Below are 20407 nucleotides of genomic sequence, written 5' to 3' on the forward strand. Positions count from 1 at the left end.
AATTTTAAATGAAAACCTGTAATGAAAAATTTTTATCTTCCATCCATTTTACTGCATAGCTGTGTCCCATGTGCCTGCCTCCCAGCTGCACTTGTGGGACTTGGAAATCTTTTGTTTCCTCCCAGCTGAGAATCAAGTGAGGGCCAGGGAGAAATACTGAGTTAATCTTTATTCAATTCTTGCATTTTTTTGCAGTAGCTCAGAAACAGATTTGTGGAGTTTGTTGCTGGTCTTACTTTTCATTTACAAGGGCACTCTGGATACAAGCAGCTTGTTTTAAAATGCATTAAGTAAGACATGATTTAAAAAGAAGTTCAGAAATCATTGCAGAGATGACTGAAGATTTTATTTTGTAAACCGTACACTTTATTTTAAAATGCTGCCAAGTATTGATTATGGTCTTAAAAAAATCCAAAGGACAGAGAACCTAAGTCAGGGACAGGATATTAATAGACACATTATCAGGTAAAAATAACAACTAATGTTTTGGGAGAGAGGGCATTTTCCTATTAGTTCACCAAATGCCCTATAAGCAATACATTAAACTCATCTCTTCCACTCTTCTGGCTTTCTGGTTTACCGTGTTTCCCTAGTGCAGCCTTGGAGGAAGAGAAGGAAAGGCAGAAATAGCTGTAGGGTTTGTACCAAATCCCTTTGTGCCTTTGACACCTTTTGTTTCAAATTCCTGCTGTAGTATTTGACAGAGATGAGTCTGCCTGCAGGTAACATAATAGCCCGTGCTGTACTTAAAGGTAAAGGTGTCCTGTGTCTGGGCATTAGTGAGCAGGGGAGGGATGAACTGTGCCACTCCAGGCAGCTTCCAGCTGTTTCCTTATACAGCCTGCATTGGAGGGAGTTGTCCTGCTGGGACCTCCCAGTGAATCTGCTCCACTGCAGTTGCTTACATGCAGCAATGTTTAAGGTGATTTCCAGCTGTCCTTTGATGTGTACTAACAGGTAGATCCTGCAGGGAGACACAGTGTCATGGACACAAAGATCTGTTAGGAAACCACGTTCGTTCCAAAGGGCATTTTGTTCTCTGGGCTCCTAATTAGCCCTTCCTTTGGGCAGCCTTGCTGTCTGGGAGCTGTTCCCTGTGGCAAGCAGAGGTGGAAGAGCTGGTACATCTGGATGCACTGAAGCACAGTCACTTGATAGATAACACGTCTGAGGTTTTACTTAGTGCAGTTGGAAGTATAATTCAAGACTGGCATGAGCCAAGTTTAGGATGGCGGCATAGAGTGAAGTGTCAAGGTCAAAAGTAGAGTGGGTCTAGTAGGGGTGAAAATTTCCAAATAGCTTTTTCCCTGCTGATAACACAAATTGTGATACTTTAAGACTATACAGACTATATAAACTGTTTGACAATATTGCAGTGGATAGTGATGAAAGAGAATTATGCTAAAACTGAGGGCATATGTTATCTAACATTATAATATATTATTGTATGGATTTCCAGTTATTGATAAGTTTGGCATATTTTCAATTTTCCTTTTAAGTTAAATTAACTGTAACTATCTTACTCTTTACAATCATGCACACTCATTTTCACTTACAGTGCCTGTGCATTTTAGCCAAGAAAAATACATTTGTACAAACTGAAAACTCCTCCTGAACTGAATGGGAGTTTTATCTTTGGAATGACTTTGCATCACACAGAGTATTTCTGCAGCAAAGATGTCAGAACGTTTCATTTGTGTGCACTAGGAGAATGGATCCTGGATAATGTCTCTGCTTAGGTTTAAAGTTCCATCTTAGAATTGGCTTTCAGAAAAGGACTGATACAAAGAATGCAACACAGACTGCAGATTTTCAAAGACTTTTAACCTGTCTATAATAGCACCTATCCATAACTTACACTTAACTTTGCCTCTGGAATTATCTGTTTTTTTATTGTTGTCGTTCAGTTTCATAGCATGGATGTATGACACAATTCTGGCTGGATTGTGTTCAGAGTTCTGTGCTAGGACAAGTCAATGGTGTTGTGATACGTCCTACCTATGCTTAGATATTTCTGTACAAGCATTTTTAAGAATTTCAGTTTTATTGGATTATGTCCTTCCCTAAATTTAGGGGATGGTACCAGATCTACACAGACTGCAGTTCAATCATTTGTATTCCTCTAGCGTAGAAAAAGCCAGGGAATTGTCTGCGCCTTGGATCTGTTTCATTGGAAATATTGGCCACGTGGGATGGGTGTTTGGGCTAGGGTTTGGCTTTCAAAAACATGGGAACAATCAGCCCACTCTTGGAAGGGCTTGGAGAGCCAGCATGGGGGCTGCTGTAGACTCAGTTCAGCTTCCATGGGCAAGGTGGCTGCTGCTTCTGTTTCCAGCTAAGGATCACTCAAGGTTAGTTTCAGAAAAGGACTGACAACTCTTGCTACTTTTTGCACAGTTCTTATGCATTCTGAGTTCACTGGGGGACAGGGAAGTGTCTGTGCAATCGAGCATAAGGCTCACTCGAGCAGCTGGATTCAAAGAGCATTTATCTTCCAACAGTATCCTTATTTTTAGGTACATCCAGAGGCACTGATTTCAGCAACATAAATAGGAAGCTGTACATTTGATGGGCCTGAATAATGTTATGTCAGGGAAGTGATCATAAAGCCACCAATATTCTTGTCTATACAGAGGCAGACAATCTTTAAATCTGACCAATAATTAGAAAAAAGTATGTGTTAATAGTAATTAACATTGAGTGGTGTCTTGGAAAGCATGAGGCTTTGCTTTATAGAGCCACTGTACAAGTGACTGATGCAGTCAAGATGATGATATTTTGCTGAGAGCAAGTCAAGAGAAAATTAAATAATGCATGTTGGATATTGTTGTCTGTAACACTAAAAGAATTATAAAAGAATCCACTATTTCTAGCCTGACTTGTAAAGGAAAAAGACTAATGAATTCCCACTGTCATTGACAGTGTCTTGTGTCTCTCAAATTACCTCTACCAATCTTGTTTCTCTCCCTGCTACCTAATTCCTGTGAAAGTTCTCTGAAGCAACAGTAAAAATTATAGTCAAACAAGTTTCTTCCCAGTAGACAGTATCTGGGGAAAGGATCTCCATGAAGTGTCCTTGTCCAGGAGAACACCATAGGGTGAGTTTGCACCTGACTGGGCGTCAGAGAAGCCACCAGGGACTGAGTTCTTTGACAAAGCTTCAGTTCAAGCTCTCAGCTGGGGAGATGCAGCAAACTTCAGTAGTCCTGCTGCTCACAAAGCAAACTGGCATCACTGAGTTGTAACTGGTCACACTGAATGTTGTGTCTGTAGGTTGCTTAGGGCCTTGAGACTTCCTACTGCAGTAGCCATCCCATGGAGCTGAAAGTCACAGTAACTGAATGACTGATTAAGATGGTGCTGTTGGCACCATGATTACAAATGTCTTTCACCAGAAGAAAATTTGTTTTCCAAGTTTGTAGTTTATTGGATTTAATGGTAACTTGATTCCTTAACTGCTTTGTGAGCCCTTAGTCAGAAAAGCAGCTGAGATTATGAATTTCTGCCCATCTTCATGGCATTTGATGAGGAGAAATTTCCCTAAATGTCCATCAGGTTTAACAATGACTAATCTTCAGTAACAGCTGGAATAATGCAAAAAGCACTTGTTATGCAAAAATCTGCAAACATATGGCAAGTACAGTTCCTTGCTTCTGTTTCTACAGTTGAAAATGAGAAAGATTTTGCAATGTCATGGAAACAAAATAGCTGTGCTAATCTGGAAAGAGCAGCCCTGCACAGCTTTTCAAGGAGAAAAGAAGAAACCTGATGCTTGTTGAATGACTGAGTCTCTCATGTGCCAGTCTTGGATTGGCAATTTAGTGCTTTTGCATCTCTTTCCCTCATATTCACACATGAGCCAATGTTCCATCAAAAATAGCCTGCTGCACTGTTATCCTTTCAGAGGAGAAATTCAAACATATTTGTTTACATGTTTTCATGCATTTGAAGAGTATTTTAGAATTAGGCCTGCTATTAAGAAAATCACCCTGTGTAGCGATATAGTACCACAGCAACCCTTGTCCCAGGAATGCATACTGCTTGTACTTTGGGGTCTAGTTTCCTACTTGAACAAGTTTATCCCCACTGCATGAGGGAGAGACAAATTTGTTCTCTGATTTCCCAAATGACAGCACATCATGGATGGCTTAGCAGCTATCAGGGTTTCAAGCTGGAATCATTAAAGCATCAGCCAAGCTTTTCATACATATTTCCTGTTTGTGTGTCACACCCCAGGAAGGTGAATGTGAATAGAGGTCAGCAGCACATAATGAACATGCAAACAGTGTTGTAAGAACTAGTTCATCATGGCTAAGAGTGATTTGTGCTAAGAAGGATCCTGATTTCTCTCTTCTGATTCACTTGCAATTTATGTGTAAATTCTCATTTTCTCACTGGATTTGTGCTAAAACCAAGGGAGAATCTATTCCTTCCACCTACAAATCATGGCCAGCAGGTTTATATGCACCAGTCACAATGGGTGTGGGCTCAGTGCTCTACTTTCATATGCAGATAATGAAGGAAAAAAGGAAATGTCAAAACTTCGTTGGTGAAAAAGGCATTTCTAGCAATATATAGTAAGATGGATTCAAATCAGGGAATAATTACTATTTCCTCTTTCTGCAATTGGTATAATTTGTGCCATGGAAATGGCAGACGTCCCATTTGGTTGGTCACTGAAATAAAAGCCTCCTGAAGATCTCGGTCCTGCAACATTTGTAACTATCTTCCCACTTTCTCTTTAAATGGTTTGTAAAATCTGCCAAATGATAAAGTTTCTCATAAATCAAACATGTTTTAAATGGGAGAAATATTAATGCAAACACTATTCCTGGTTTATGATATAAAGGAATATTTAAAATAGTGTAACAATATTTTTCAGCTCAAATAGGTCTTCATACTTTTATGGCCTGTAAAGTATCCCACTTGCATGTGAGTATCCTAAGTAAAGAAAAATAGAGTGTACAATAAGAGAAGTGATTGTTCCTTTGAGAATTCGAGTGTCAAATCTTACTGAAGTGATGAAATCTGGGTGCTGTTGTAGGTATCTGAGGGGATATGCTTTGTTACCCAGTGTAACATCCATAGACAAATTAGTCTGCACCTCAGAATTCCTGCATTTCATTTTCTGGAGTTCTGCTTTGGTCAAATGCTGTCAGACAATTCCTACTGTCAGATGGCACCATAGAAAAGTAGAACAAACAGAAAATAATGTCATTACATAATGTCTCTGCTCTTTCCCTCATCTTAGTGACTTTGCCTCTGCATCAAACTGGAGTGTTTGCATCTCCTACTTCCCTTTAAGAAATAAATAGGTCAGTTTTCTGCAACAGGGTGGAATGAGCCAGCCGTGTCCATGGTGCTGCCACAGGCATGTGATTACTTACAAAATATGATTATTAACCATGTAATCATGTGTTTCTCTACTACATTTTTCCTGGGGTGGTGCTACTTAGTAGTCTGTTGAAAATGTGCCTGAGACACCCTAAAGAAATACACTGAACAAGGATCCCTGCCTGGTGATTCAGTCCTTTCCAGTTTCCTGAAGGTCACCTCCAGCTGCCTGCCTGTTCACGCTTCAGCTTCTCCTAGTTCCATTTCAATGCTCTGTGCTATAACAGGTTCCAGAATTCAGTTTCTTAAACTGGCATCCTTAAAAAGTCCTACTCTGAAAATCTAAACATTTTAGTGATTATGTGAATCCACGCTGCAGGCTTTCATATAATAATTCTGGTTTTCTTCTTGTTGACATTCATAAACTAAAGCAGAGAATCCACAAAACAAGCAAAATACTTTAGACAATTGCTTCATCTCTGGTCTGGTTGCCAGGTGGATGCTATGGAGTAAACCTTTGCTTCTCTTTCATTGGAATCTTTAGAAAAATAGCTACCTTTGTCTTCTGTGAAGAATTTTGTTTAACGATGCATAGAAAATTGTATCTAATAGAACATCAATAAAGACATTTCACTGTAAATGTGCACAAAGGGATTCACCCAGGATGGCATTTTCAACATTCTTAGCTCAGAAATCTAGTACACTTTTGTGTACTTTATGCATAGAAACCCTGGTTAGAGACACAGATTTGAACACAGCCCTGTGCCACACACTTATTAAAATGTAAATGTCTGAAATCAGCCATTAGCTTTGTGTCCTGGGGTGACTTTATGATGACTGCAACAGAGTTTGTTATCAGCAACTGCACTCACTCCTCCACATTCCTGCTCCTGGACTATGTTGTCTGTGGACAGACAGACAGCAGGACAGAGCTCTCCTTTGCTTTTAGTTAGTTTTAGCAATCTGAGGCAGAGAAGTTTCCTGGACTATGTTTTTTTTCTTTTCCTTGGGACTGTTTAAACCTGCTCTGGACTTAACACCCAGAAGAGCACTGGCAGCTCACACCTGTGGCCCACGAGGCCAGGCCGGGCTGGGGCTGTGGCATTTCCAGTGCCAGAGGGACTGAGTGACTGGGTGAGCTGGGCTACAGCCCACCAAGGGGACTTGTCATCTCTTTGGAGTGGCCAGAGATTTTATTGTTTAATATTGTTCACTTTTCGTGCTGATGAATGCTTTGCCTGTTAAATAAACAGGTTTTTCCACTTTTTTATCCAAGGAAATCTTTTCCCAAACCAGTTGGGGGAGGAGCTGCTTGAATTTACTTTCTGGAGGAATCTCTTTGGAGGTTTTCTCCCAAATTTGCCCTAAACCAGAACAATTTTGGATTCGTGTTATTTGTGAATATGACAGTAAATTTGGAGTTGTTCTGAAGCAATAGTTATTCTGTGAGATATGTATGGGAAATTTCACTAAAGGGTCTTCTGTTTGCTTACACTGATATTATGTCTTTGTAGCTTTTGCTGTCTTGGGGCTATGTACTTACCCCTCTGCGCAATGCTTTCATGTCATCACTAAGCACGCCTCAATGTTGTGGGGTTTTGGTTAAAGTTCTACAATATTTCAGATGGCTCACAACAGAGTAAGGAAATTGTATTGGGGAAAGAAAAAAATCTAGGCAATTTGTTTAGCCTGTTTTTTCCAGCAGAAACTGGGCAGTCAGTGGGCTTGTAGCTGAAATACTCGAACTGGTAATGCCAAAACAGACAAGTGACAAAGCTAAGGAGAAGGTTGTAATGAGAGTTCTGGTTTATCTGTGGCATCCTCCTGACTCACCACAACCCCTGATGTTTTGGGGAAAGAGAATATCATGCTTTTGGGAGGCCTAGACTATACGGGCCATCTCTGCTGAAAGTTCAGAACAGGCACCATTTGTCTGCTTCAGGCCTCTTGATCAATTGCAGTACTATTTTTCATCTGGCAGCTATTAATCTTTTGTACCTGATAAAACTGGAAAGAGCAGTTTGGAGAATTTGCAGTGGATGCTTAAAGCCTTAATTTCAAGGCACCTTACCTTCTTAAAATGCTTAAAGGGACGTAGAGCTCTTTATATGGCTTGTTTAAAACTAGCTCCCATTGTTCTGTGCTGCACTGCTACCTGCATTATGAATATGACTGAGGTTGTGCCCTGCTGTAGGTTGGCCATGCTTCCTGACCTCTGCAAATTTGCATTATGATTTGCATTATGATTTCTTGTCCAAGTCATGTGCAAACATATTTTCTCTTTTTATGTTATGCTTCTGTCTCTGAGCAGACTCTGTAGCAAGGTGCCAGTGGGGTAGGAAATGAACTGCCTCTCAGAAGCATCTGGAGATTACTGTGAGCTGGGCTGAGCTGGACCTCTTGCTCTGCTGGACAAACACCTCAGCTGGCAGCTCCATGCTTTTTCTGCTGCTCTTTATTTTCTCCTTAAAGAGAAAGGTTTGGGAGAAAGACTCAACTCCACCTGGGTATGCTGCATTTAAGGTAAAGGTCTCTTTACTTCACTGAACAAGAGTGATGTTACTGACAGAAATATTTGAAAAATAGTAAATATTAGGGAATACTCTGATAAAATTATATCTTAGTGTATATGTTCAAATCCTAAAGTCATTTATAGAAGGAAGGTATCCAGAATTAATTGCTCATTACAGATTTGCAGACTTTGAAGTTCCAGTCTCCTCCTGTAGCACAAAACCAAAGCACTTGCCTGACAAAACACATGAGCAAAAGACAGGTCAAGTGAATAACACAGAACAGTGAATAATAGTTCTGGAAGGGAAGCAGCAGGGAAAATGCCAGAAATATCAAAAATCAATTTGCCACCACAGAGCTCTTAAAGCTAATATCTGTTGAGGTGAGGTGCTGACCTCATTAACATTATCAGGAGCATTTCCAATGGCATTAGCAGAGTTTTGCCTGATGAAATAAGGATGAGTGCAGGGGGGTGGGCTGCATTCAACTGATACTGCCTTTGTTTCTCAGGTTGCTCTGAGGCCTAGAAGAACCAAGGGAGGAAAAGTGGTGAACTCAGAAGGGTGTGAATTCCTCAAGTGGATGCAGCTCAGCCAAGGTGCTGGAGCTTGAACTGCTTTGTATCAGTGCTGCACAAATATCTCCTTATCCATACTCTCAATTTCCCTGTGAGGCTCTGTGATTCCTGAAGTGTTCACCAGGGCTGAAATCAACTCATCTCCACAGAAGCCTGGAAACCTGACTTTTCTGGGCTCTCTAAAAGTATTTTGTTACATAACTTCTGCAAATTCAGTGTAAAGCAAAACCCTGCATCTGTTCCTTGGAATAATTTTCATGTATCTAGAATCAGAGTTTAAATTATCTTTTAAGTTATTGATTTAATAGCTATTACTTAATATATTTTATTGTAGTAATAAAGTGCTTCAATTACCAAGTTAATATTTACCAAGGAAAATCTGGCAAGTCCTAAGTAAAAAGTGAATTGCTGCCCACAGCTGATAGTTTAATAGTGGAAATGCTATTTAATTTCATTATTATTCAAATTTATGTTCTGTTTTCTCAATTAGCATATAAATACTATAAATCTGTCATATGGAAAAAGCCTTATTGTGGAATATTTGTAATGATTATAAATAGCTCGGTAAGGCAAAATCTTGGATAACACATAGCAGTGAACACAAATTAGGCTGAACAGGGCTATGGCACAATGAGGAATATTTGTCTTCTCCAACTTAATTTCTGTGGAAGAACTTTTGGATCCTTATGTAGGTATCAAAATCTTTCCTTCTTAAATGTACTCATGTAAAGGAGTCACCATTTTCTTTTATGTGTATTTTTAGATGGTTTGCACACCATTTCTGTATCAGAAGCCTTTTTTTAAGGATAAGTTCAAGTTCCTCTTTTGCATCTTTAAAAATTGCTGCTAAAAGGATGCTATTCCTGTGGCCACCTTTTGCCCAGTATAGGTATAAATTAGTAATGCAGCTGAAGAAAATATGCTAAATCATTCTGCTCTCTCACTAGAGCAAGGACATAGATTCAGCAACATGGGTGTTTATAAATGAGCACCATTTTAGATCAATGAAAGGGGAAGTGACAAAGCCAATGACTGGTTAAGAAAAATCTGGTTTTATCCCCATTTTGTGTGTGTAGACTGAAGTGCCAACATGTTCAATTACAGCAGTAGGAGTAGGCAGGCTCTAGTGTTTTTAGGTATAAATTAACACCTTAACCTTTTTTTCCATTTTTAGTAGACAGCCACAATAGGCAAAGGAATATCGGTTTCATTTCCTCCCACAAAAATACTCAGCCTAAGAAATGACTTATTGATACCACGTGTAACTTCAGACAAGGAGGTATCAACACCTTCTGCAAAGTACAGCGCAGTGCAGTGATCTGCGAGCAAATGCACCCTGGAGCATGTCAGGAGCTGTACTGCACCAATGGGAATTTGAGTCTTGAGTAGAGGTGAAAACTTGTAGGCTCAGGTAGAGCCCTGCTCTTTGTTTCTGCAGGTGAAACAAATGACACTTTGCATCCAAAAGGAGCAGCTGTGACTTGTGGCATTCACGGTTCTGGTTGATCTGCTCAGTGCTTTCTTAACAGGTGGTGGGAACCACCCAAATTTCAGCAGGAGCCCCAGTCCCACAGGTGACTCCTCCCAGTAACAAGACAAACACTCTCTCTGCCACCTCTTTGGGCTTTTGCATCAACTACCAGCCTTACTTATGTTTTTCAGACTGACTCTCAGGCTTTGAGAGTGAGAATCCTCACCCTCACTTTCCTCCAAGAGTTCACTGGTTTGATCCCAACCCTGCCACTGCTGGAACTGGGGAAGTGGGTATTGGGGCTGATTTTTTTTGGCTGATATGAAAGTTTGTCAATTATTTCTCACGTAGCATGTATGGCAATTGCTATTTGAACAGCTCTGAATTTGACAGCATCTGCTGCACGACTGCCACTGCCCTGTCTGGTTTTAAAAGAAGAATAAATATTTGACTAACAACTAAGAATTAGATGTTGCTCATTCACACAAAAATAAAAATGTACTGGTTAACCATCCAGGGCATAGTGTCGCTGGGTCCCTGCCAGGTAACTGTATGAAAATGTTTGAATATTTTGAACTGAGGTTTATTTTTCCTTGGATGCTTTCCTAATCAGCCAAACTACTCAGAATGACCATTCTACCTGCTCAACCTAATTAAGCATCAGTCATCTCATTTTCTTGATTCTAACTATTGATGGGTTTATAATTATAACTCTTACATTTCTGCAAAAATTTGTAACATGGGATTGGACAATTACTTAAGCAATCTAGTAAAGCAAATACATCTTTTTAACCTCTTTCTGAAACAAAACCATAAAAAAAAATATTTGTGATTCCACTTTTCCAGCCCAGCACAGTCATGTTTTGTCCTGGTCTCTCAACTGAGTTAGCAGCATTATATCCTTGCATCACAGATACTTTTGACAAGAATTGTAGTGGGACAGGCTTTAAGTTGCTTTGTCTGATTGAGAGTTCAAGCAAATCCAGCAGGCATCATGTTAATGTAGAAATGTAATGGGCTTACGACATTTCCCTGCTTGGTGTGTCTGGGCTGCCCTGCCAAGCTGACAGTGTTTCTACTGCAAAAGAGGGAAGCAAATGCTGTCTTTGATCTGGCTCTTGCAGAGTGTGGGAATCACTAGGGATGTGTGAGCTCAGGTGAGCTGCTGCTCTCAGAGGCTGTCACTCCCAAAGCACTGACACTGTTCAGCCAAAGTCACACCACAACCCGTTCAGACATTCCTTGTGCTTTTCAACCACCTGAATTTGGAAGGAGAGCTAATTAAAGATGTACAAAGCTTTATTTCTAACTTTATTATAATTGCAACAGTGACACAATTCTTCAGGTGAAACCTACAATGGAAGTGATGAAAACATGCATTTCAAATGAGAGCTCAAGAGCAGGAGAGATCTTGTCTAGGGAAATTAACCTACCTACCCAGATACTGTGTGCTGGAAAAATTATTTTTAGCATGCCTGTGACACGTTTGATAATTACTTTTTTCAGTAATCAAAGGCTGTATTTAACAAAACAGAGATGAAACAGGGAGTTCAGCATGAAGGGAGAGATGTGTGTAATCATCTTTACCTGCTCATGTTGATGCTGTGGGAATGCACTGCCTCAGAATTTATAGTTACCTGCTCAAAGAGGAACAGAAATAATTACCTGTACTGAGTGATTGCTAATAATAAATATATAACTATAATAGATAATAATACAACTATATACATAAATATATAACTATAATAAATGTTAAAGTCACTTGTGAAGGACTTGGTCCCAATAGGTGCTTAGTGGCTGCAGAACCAGAACAATGGCATGCATGTGTGGCTACCTGCTTTGCCAGCTAGTTTGTCCTCCTTTTCCACTCAGGCATCATCTAATATTGAGACACCATGGAGTTTCCTGGGTTGAGCCAGCTGCTGTGGGGTGCCCCTGTTGGGCAGTTCAGCCTGGATTTCCCCCAGAACCTGCAGGGTGAGGTGTGCAAGAGGAGAATTGTTAGGATCTCCAGCACTGGGGAAGGCAGGTTCTGCACTAAGCTAACACAATGCAGAAAGCTGGCACAGCAGCCAAGGGCCATACAGAGCATCTTAGGTTTGGTTGCTTGCAAAAGAAAAGATCATCTTGGAGGGAAAAAAAACCCCACAAAGCCCAAACCAGGATAAAATCTAGTAATTCATACAAAACTATAAAATTAATAGAACCTCACTTAAAAATCAGCATGAATTTTATATCATTCCATATGTCTTGTCCATTTAAGCTTTTTTTTTTTAAATTAAATTAACAGCTTCCAAGTAAAGTACTGCAAAACACTTTGACTGGAGGGTTTTGGAAGGAAAAGACAGATTTAATATGTAGTTTGTCAGCAACTGGGAACAGAAATTTCTCCAGTCCCATTTTGCTGAGGGCATTTTCTCTTTTGTAGTCTCTTTCTTTTCATCTCTACTGCCTGAGAAAGGAAAAATCTATAGTTTTATTAGCTGCACTGAAGAAATTGAGTGACATGGGCTTTTCCCACAACTGCTTAGAAAAGAAGTTATAGCTGGGTTATGATTATTTTCTCCTGCCGTGATGAGAAGTCAGCACCAGTTTGGGACAGTCATGAATACAGATGATCTACAATAACAATTAAACCCAGCATTTCATTCACGCTTCGAGCAGCAGCTCAGTTTCTGTGCTCACTTCCTCATTAATAAATTTCCCTTCAAAGAACCATCATTAAATTATGTTTCTCTGCTTCTCAGGATGATGAGCACTTCCTAACTTCGTATTTACACAGTGGGAAAGAAATAATTCATTTTGAGCTTTTCAGTTCTCTCCACTGACTTGCAATAGGAAAAAAATATTGGAATGACTCCTTTCAGGTCTGAAAAGAGGGTATCAATATACCTGACAGCATGTCCCACACCAGGAACATCTATAGTGTCTTCCTAAAGTTTATCACAAACTTTAGCCAAATTTTAATATGTTTAGATTAGTGGATTTCACTTGAAAAGTAAATGTAGTTACTTAAATTGTATTTTGAAATATCTGAAATGAAGAGTTTGGGAAGGTATTGGAGTACAGTATATTCCCTATATTGTGTTAAAATTCAGTGCTTTCACAGAAGGTATGGGTTAGAATTATTTAAAGGTCGCACTTACATTTCAAGGCTTTACAAGTCAAGCATCAGCCAGATGAAAATTTATAATTGGAATCTAATTTTCTAAAATTAAACATCATTTGAACCAAACAGCTCCTTGTGCAGAATCACATGGGTACTCTCAGTTGCACACAGCTGCCTGTGTTGGTCCAAGCTGATGAAACCTCATAGTTTAACTGTTGGAGGATGGTAGAGAAGGCATAATTAATAGTTAAACACTCTATTTTTAACATTTGTAGAATGGCCTGGGTTGGAAGGGACCTCAGATCATCTTCTTCCAGGCCCCCTGCCATGAGCAGGGACACTTTTTACTAGACCAGGTTGCTCCAACCAGAATTTAAATTTCCAGGGATGGGACATCCACAATGTCTCTAAACAACCTGTGCCACTCTCATGGTAAAAAATTTTTTCCTATTATCTAATCTAAACCAGTCATTCACAAGCTGTTTAAAATCTGTACAACTATCTTACTTATTTTAGCTTAGTTTTAACTTCATGCTCGTTGTCTGAATGATTCTCTTCACTGGGGGGAAATGTAACTTAGTTCATTCTGTTACTCTCTGAAGAATCAACTGGGAAAACTTCACCAGAGGCATCAGGTATTTCATTAACTATGCATTTGAGCAAATTAATTTTCTCAACCTTGTTTCCTGAGAACAGACAATTGTGCTGCAGAGATCCTATTGCTGTTACTGCACTATAATCCAAATATTGCTCTGGTGTGCTCTTCCCAGCCTACAGATCTGTCACTGGACTATTATGTTATGCTCCACTGTTTTTTCTAATTATACTATATATCCCTCTTCTCACAGCTTCCATCCCATCCAAACAATACATTTTGATAATTTGTTGGAACATTATTTCATAGCTTCTCCATAAATTCTTACTGCCAGTATTATTTCATCACACAAAGTCACTTCAAAGTTCTATGTTTCAGCTTTGATTAGTGGTTCTGCTTTTTTTAGTTCTCCAGAAGACAGCTGGGCTTTCTATTATGGTATATGGAAATCAAGAGTATAATAAATTTGAGTGTGACAAGCTAAATTTCTGCTTATTCCAGTAACACTATTGTGTTGGAGCTATTGTGTTGGAGTTTGGTTGCTGTTTATTCATGGTAAAAATCCACTTTTTCCTCAGCAGTTGGAGCATACCTAATACCAATTACAGTTTTACCTGTATCAGACTGCTTTGAAATCCCTGTTGTTATGTTTACTCTTCACTATTTATATCTGGAATTTGAGGAAAAAAAACCACATATGTCAAGAAAGGAGAGAAAGAGGAAAATACACCTGCTCAGTTTGAGGGGTCAATTGTTTCTGGTGTGAATTGAAGAACTGCAAAGTGGTACTTAGTTACCTAATTGCTCTCCATCAGATTGAATGTGCAGTTTACTCCAGCTAAACATGAAACACTTGGTGTGAAAAGCAATTAAGAAGTAAAATCATAGACCCTAAACCCTCAGGTTCAGGCCATTTCATTATAACCCATTGATGATTCCCACACAGACTTTACTTTCCATTCAGGTAATCTAGTTTACAAGCTATTTGAAAACTCATCTTCAGTTTATACCTGATTGTTCCACATCTGAACAATATTACTTTGCTATTTTCAGATTTGGCTTAGTTTATGATTATGTTATGTAATGACATCAAGATAATTGAACAACTCTCCACGACAGGATCTGTTTCAAGTTTCCTGGTGAAGCATCAATATGAGCCTGTTGTGTTACACTGTACAGGAGAAACCTAACCCTGCCCTCATTAAAAAAGAAAAAAAAAAAAAGAAAAAAAAAAGTAATTTTGCTTGAAGGAAGACAATATATTATCAGAGGGATCAAATTAGATATTTTGCTTTCTCCTAATTTCTCAGAAGTTTGGAATGGGGGAACTCTGCCTCCATCAATAGCCCCAAAGTGCTCTCAGGCATGAGACGTGGAAAGGGAAAATCCCCACAGCACAAAAGCCACTGAAGTGAGTTAAGTTTGCCAAACCTGTCTGGGGTTCAGTTAACCCTGGAGTTCAGTGTCCTGGCACCTGTAGATGGCTTTCCAGTGTGCACAGGCTTGCAGCTTGTACTCGGCTAGTGTGGTTAAACCCCGCACGGGTTTGCTGGCAGTCACCGCCTCCTCCTCCTCCTCCTCCTCCTCCTCCTCGGTGTGGCCGAAGGACAGTCACACTCGCCTTGGATCCTCTTCCAAAGCAAACCCAGCCAAGCCTGAAATCGTCCTACCAGCTGTACACAAGCCGTGCTTTTGTTGAACCCTCCCACTCCCTTCTCCCCTGTTCACACATCTTGCAGCTTCACTCCTGGGAGAGCTCTGAACGCACAAACTGTTTTCTGTGGAAGGACACAGAAGGAGCTAAACCATTTCCCATACATAGCTAGGACACAGAAGTTTCTTATCTCATAGATGAAGAAATAGATTTGGTCTCAGGCAAGATGTCCTGGGCATCATGTCCTGTAATGAGATAGTGAACAGAACATTTCCATCTCCTCCTCTCTCGAGGTGAATTTACAGACGGCTTACTCCTGCCTCTATTTTCAGTAATTTATTCTTGCAGCCGAATCAGCAAATTAAAAAATGAGCTCTCTTCCTAGCTGACATTTGCATATTCATTAAACATTCCATTGAACTATTTCACAACATTTTAAATAATGTTCACTGACAGCTCGGGATGTACCTATCTCATGGTAATCTAAATTGGCTGAGCTGTACCTCACACTTGAAAGGGCACCACTATTCTTCCCCATTGCTGCATTTTAGCAATGTCAGAAGTGGCTGAACTTCCAACAGGCACTTTACCATGGCAGACTGCCTCCCCTTCAATTCCAAATTTATTTTAAATATTTCCATATTCAGCAGCACCAGAATTATCTTCATGAGCATACATGCATAAATAGGAATGCTTATAGGTCCTGGTATGTCATACTCTGATTTATATTCATGGGTTTGACAGTAAGGTTTGCTTTATAATCCATTCAAAGACTTCATTAATATGAAATTAGCACAAAATGCATTCAAATAATAGGAAGAATATAAACTGATGGACTGTCTTTAAATTCTGACTTGAGCCCTTCTGGTGAAGTCAACATTTTCTAGAAATTAGCTTTATTGAATACAATGGATTATATTATACAATCCTGATTTTTAAGGACATCTGTAATAGCTGGAAGATTAATCCATTAAAATGACAAAATGCATTACACTGGTAATTTATCAGTTTGGCAAAGTATGTAAAAGACTGCCTTTTCTTGGGTGCAATGACAAACACATTGATTCTGTGAGCACTGCAAGGTGAGATGTGTAATCATGAGGTAGTTGCTAAATCAAAGAAAAATAGCATAGTAATAGAACTTCATTTGTTCACTCAAATGCTTATTGATTAATGTTTATTTTCTCATTTTGGTTCAATACACATTTTGTGAAAAAGCCAACTGCTGGTGACAAGAGAGCATATATGATTTGGCAGTGAATTAGTTTGGCACCAGACAGCAAATATGGCACTTAACAGAGTTCAGAAAACAAGTTTAGATATGATACAGAATAAGGCTGGAGCTATATGGCTGAATATTAAAGCAATATTCCTTCAAATTCACTAGAGGTTCAATTTTTCCCTAGGTTCCTAAATCCCTGAAGGTTTTACAACCCTGACCCTGTCTTCTAGAAGTTGCAAAAGTTATACTTCAGTGAAAAAATAATATAATAGAAATATTTGCAAACCTTAACAAAAAGCAGTTCTACTTGTTTGGCTCTTAAGAGTACTAATGAAATAGATGGCAGTAGAATTAATGTGCAGGCTAAATGGATGTTTAAGTCATATGCATAAGAGAATGTTTTTGTGACAGCTTGCATGCAGCTTTTCTGTGGTGGGATTTACTGCTTGTGAGTACATGTGACCATGCTGGAAAGCACAGATGAAAACTGGAGGAATCTGAATTATTTCCTTCCTTAGTTAATATCTACACAAACTTAAGCTGTCAGAGATTTGTAAGGAACCAGGATTTTCTAGGAGGGTTTTCTTGCCACATCTCTGATTTTGTTAAAAAGCTTTAAAGAAACATAGCAGGAAGTAGCTTCTACAGTTGGAAAACAAATATTTAACTTCCCTAGAAGCTGTATATTAGAAAATTGCAAAGTCACCTGCAATAATGTCACTTTGACTGGAAACAGATTCCAGGGCTTTATCTCTTACATTAGTCATGCCTAAACTTGATCTTTAGTGATGATCATGTAAATGTAAGTCAAGACTACTGTATTAGTAACACCATCAAAGTTGTCTTCAGGAGCCTATGTACAGCTTTCAGTAAGCTGGACAAAAGGCACGGTCTCCTGGGGATGGTCTGGTCTTCTGACACTTTTTTTATTCATTAAGTGAGGAATGGAAGAGATTTATTATGCAAAATAGGTAAGAAATAGTGGCATGATTTGTGAGGCTTATTAGTACATTAAAGTTTGTTGCCAACAAAATTTTGCTCAGGTTCCTGAAAAACTCTTTATTGTATCTTTAATGTGGCAATGGCATATTTTTTTAAACTAATAATTGTATTTATTTTTATTATGTACAGCATCTACAGTGACATGAGCATTTACTAGAATTGGGAAATTAAAAAGGTTATTACTCTCTAGCTGAAGAAAATTATTACTGTCATTGCAAGGGTATTATTTCTATTCATTTTCAGTGCAAGAAATTGGTTTTGCAAGATTTTATTCCTCTTCCCTCCCACCCCCCACATCTGTCTCATCTCTACTGATCTTAGGTAAATGAAGAGCCACATGGATTTTGTCTATGCAGAAAATATACAGATCTCATTTTAGGTTCAAAAATACATTTTCTTACAAAGAATATCAATGATGTTACTAATCACAGAGTGCCTTTATAACTTTATGTGCTAACTATATTTTTGATGATTACTTTTATGCTAGTTTATTCTTTTATGCCTAATTAGTCTTCGAATAACAGAGAGAATGATGCATACATTTATTCCTTCAGATGATCCATTCACAACATTTGAAGGCTTCTGTTTCCTAAAGCAAATATACATGATAGCTTGATATTGTTTTTTTATTTGATTTTTATCAAGGGACAGTGTCATAATTATTATTATTAATTATCAGGCTCATCAGTAGCAAGACTTACAGATGAGCCTCCTTTGTGTATCACCGTTCTGCAAGTCTGTGTTGAGGAACAAAGAATGTAAATTTGCTCTGATAAAAGCATGGGCTCACTGCAAGTTAGAGGAAATATGAAAATGAACTGGCATCCTTGAAAACTCTGGGAGGGTTTGTGATTGCTGGTTTCATTTCTGTTCTGTATTGACCTTCCTAATGTCACCTGGTATTTTCCTTTCAGCAGGGAGATGCTCTTGGCTGTGCCAACAATTTAGGTCCTAGAATGAATCTCTAAGATGAACAAGGCTCCACTAACAAAGCTGAGTTCTGTTTAAAATATATCATCATGTCATGACTGACCAAATACCTTTTAAAGATGATTGACTTTAATATAGGACTGCAAACTTTAATTTGACATATACTGGGTACCATTATGTACTAAATTGGAAATGCAGTGCTTGGCTTTTAAATTTATGGCATCCCCATGACATTTCTTAACATGACATTAACATGATGAGCAAATTTTCTGTCTTAACCCCTCTATCAATTTCTTAAGAAATTTTACTCCCTAACCTGGACTGTGTAAAACTCATCAGGAAGCAGAATATTTGATTCTTTTAAATGCTAAGAAGATACTAGAAACAAAAAGGGCAAAAGATCAGCATTATTTGCCTTTTTCTGTGGCTACTTTGCCACTTATACAACTCACTGCCCTCTGGGACTCTTCTAGCACAGCATCATTGGCATTTCAGTCTAGAAAAAAGTTTTCAGTCATCATTACGTGTTAATAAAATAGGGGGGTTTATTCCAAATATGGAATGGGTAAGGTTCAGGACAGGAGTATTCAGCCTTTAATAGTGAAATTTTTAGGTTCTGGTATTTCATTATTCATTCATATTAGAGTAACTTTTACCACTTGAAAAAACAGATATATTCCCACTTTCCAAACATCAAATTCTCCATTCTCCCACTGTAGTCCTGGTATGAAATGTGACACCATTTCCAAAGCTGAAGGGACAACATGATTTACATGTATAAAAGATATTTTGGGTAATTTTTGTAATGTTCTAATAAAAGTGATTGAATGTAACTTGTTCCTGCTTTCCAGGACAGTGTTGTTGGATTTATAATATGAAATGGGTCAGAATTTATTGTGGTAGCACAAAAATCTCAAAAATTTTAGATCAACAGCAAAGTTCATATGTAAAAGACAGAACTTCCATGGCAGTACACAGCAGTTTTATTGAGCTGCATTTGGAATGCACACAACCCTTTTATGTCCTCACACACCTCAATGTCCAGGAGAACTGAAATCAAAACCCCAGCTGTCAGCATCAAATGTCACTACAGTGCCGGGGAGAAGTGGTTTCCACATTTTAGCTGTGTATTTCCATGCTTCAGCACACGAACACTGATTCATTTCACCAGCCACTAACACGGAAAAGATTCCCACCTCAGGGATCTGCTTTGGCTGTGCAGGTAAAGCAGGGAGCTACCCTGTGCCACTCCTCCCTTCCCCGGTTCAGCAGCAATGCTGGGGACAAGGAGGATGTAGCCCCACACTTCATGTTTGTGCTGCTGAAGCACACACTCAGCAGGTGTGGATTCCTTGTGCTTGTGAAAACAGAACATTTTTATATGGTTTAGAACACAAGTTCTGAGTGTTTATTTAAAAATCAGGTCTAATTTATGCAGGTTCTTAATAGAAGTATATAAAAATTACATAAGAGGCATATACTTCCCTTCAGTGTGCATTGCATTTCCTGCGTGATAAGTGGTAACTTTTGATTTGTGTATTACTTTTTTCTTACAGCTGAGAGAGCAAGTTATGAAGCAAGCAGATGTTCACAACTCGCATTTATAAGCTTAGAAACTTCCTACCAGATGCCAAGCCAGTCCATGCTCCCAGATACCTATTCCAATACCTCTGACCCTTCCGTTTCCATGTGTGAGACGACTGCCTTCCCACGGTAATCTACAGCAAACTATTCAGCAAAACTCTCTGCGATCCACAATCGAAAACTTTACATACTTCCACAGATGTCTGCAGAAGTATTAAGTGTCACCTGACGCTATATTCTGTATTACCTTCAGCAAGAGCAGCCGAGCGAAGAAGGCACGTTTGGGCTGGAGCGGTGCCGTTCGGGAGCGCTGAGAGCTCCAACGGCAGAGCAGCAGCCCCGGCGCTGCCTCGCCCCGGGCTGTGGCCGCCCTTCCCCGGGCGTTGAGCGGGCGCGGGGCCGTTCGCTCCGCGGGCCG

At 39.2% G+C, this 20407-nt stretch overlaps 1 long non-coding RNA gene across 1 annotated transcript; it reads right to left on the reverse strand.

The window, feature by feature from the left end:
• Window positions 1-251: 251 nt before the first annotated feature.
• LOC137480098 (uncharacterized) lies at window positions 252-20357 on the reverse strand. Its single transcript, XR_011002702.1, has 3 exons — window positions 20237-20357; window positions 15328-15496; window positions 252-5605 (listed from the first exon to the last, which is right to left on the reverse strand). It is a non-coding gene; the product is annotated as an uncharacterized lncRNA (long non-coding RNA).
• Between the last annotated feature and the right edge of the window lie 50 nt (window positions 20358-20407).

Source organism: Anomalospiza imberbis, chromosome 10 (assembly GCF_031753505.1).
Source record: "Anomalospiza imberbis isolate Cuckoo-Finch-1a 21T00152 chromosome 10, ASM3175350v1, whole genome shotgun sequence".
Classification (NCBI taxonomy): domain Eukaryota; kingdom Metazoa; phylum Chordata; class Aves; order Passeriformes; family Viduidae; genus Anomalospiza; species Anomalospiza imberbis.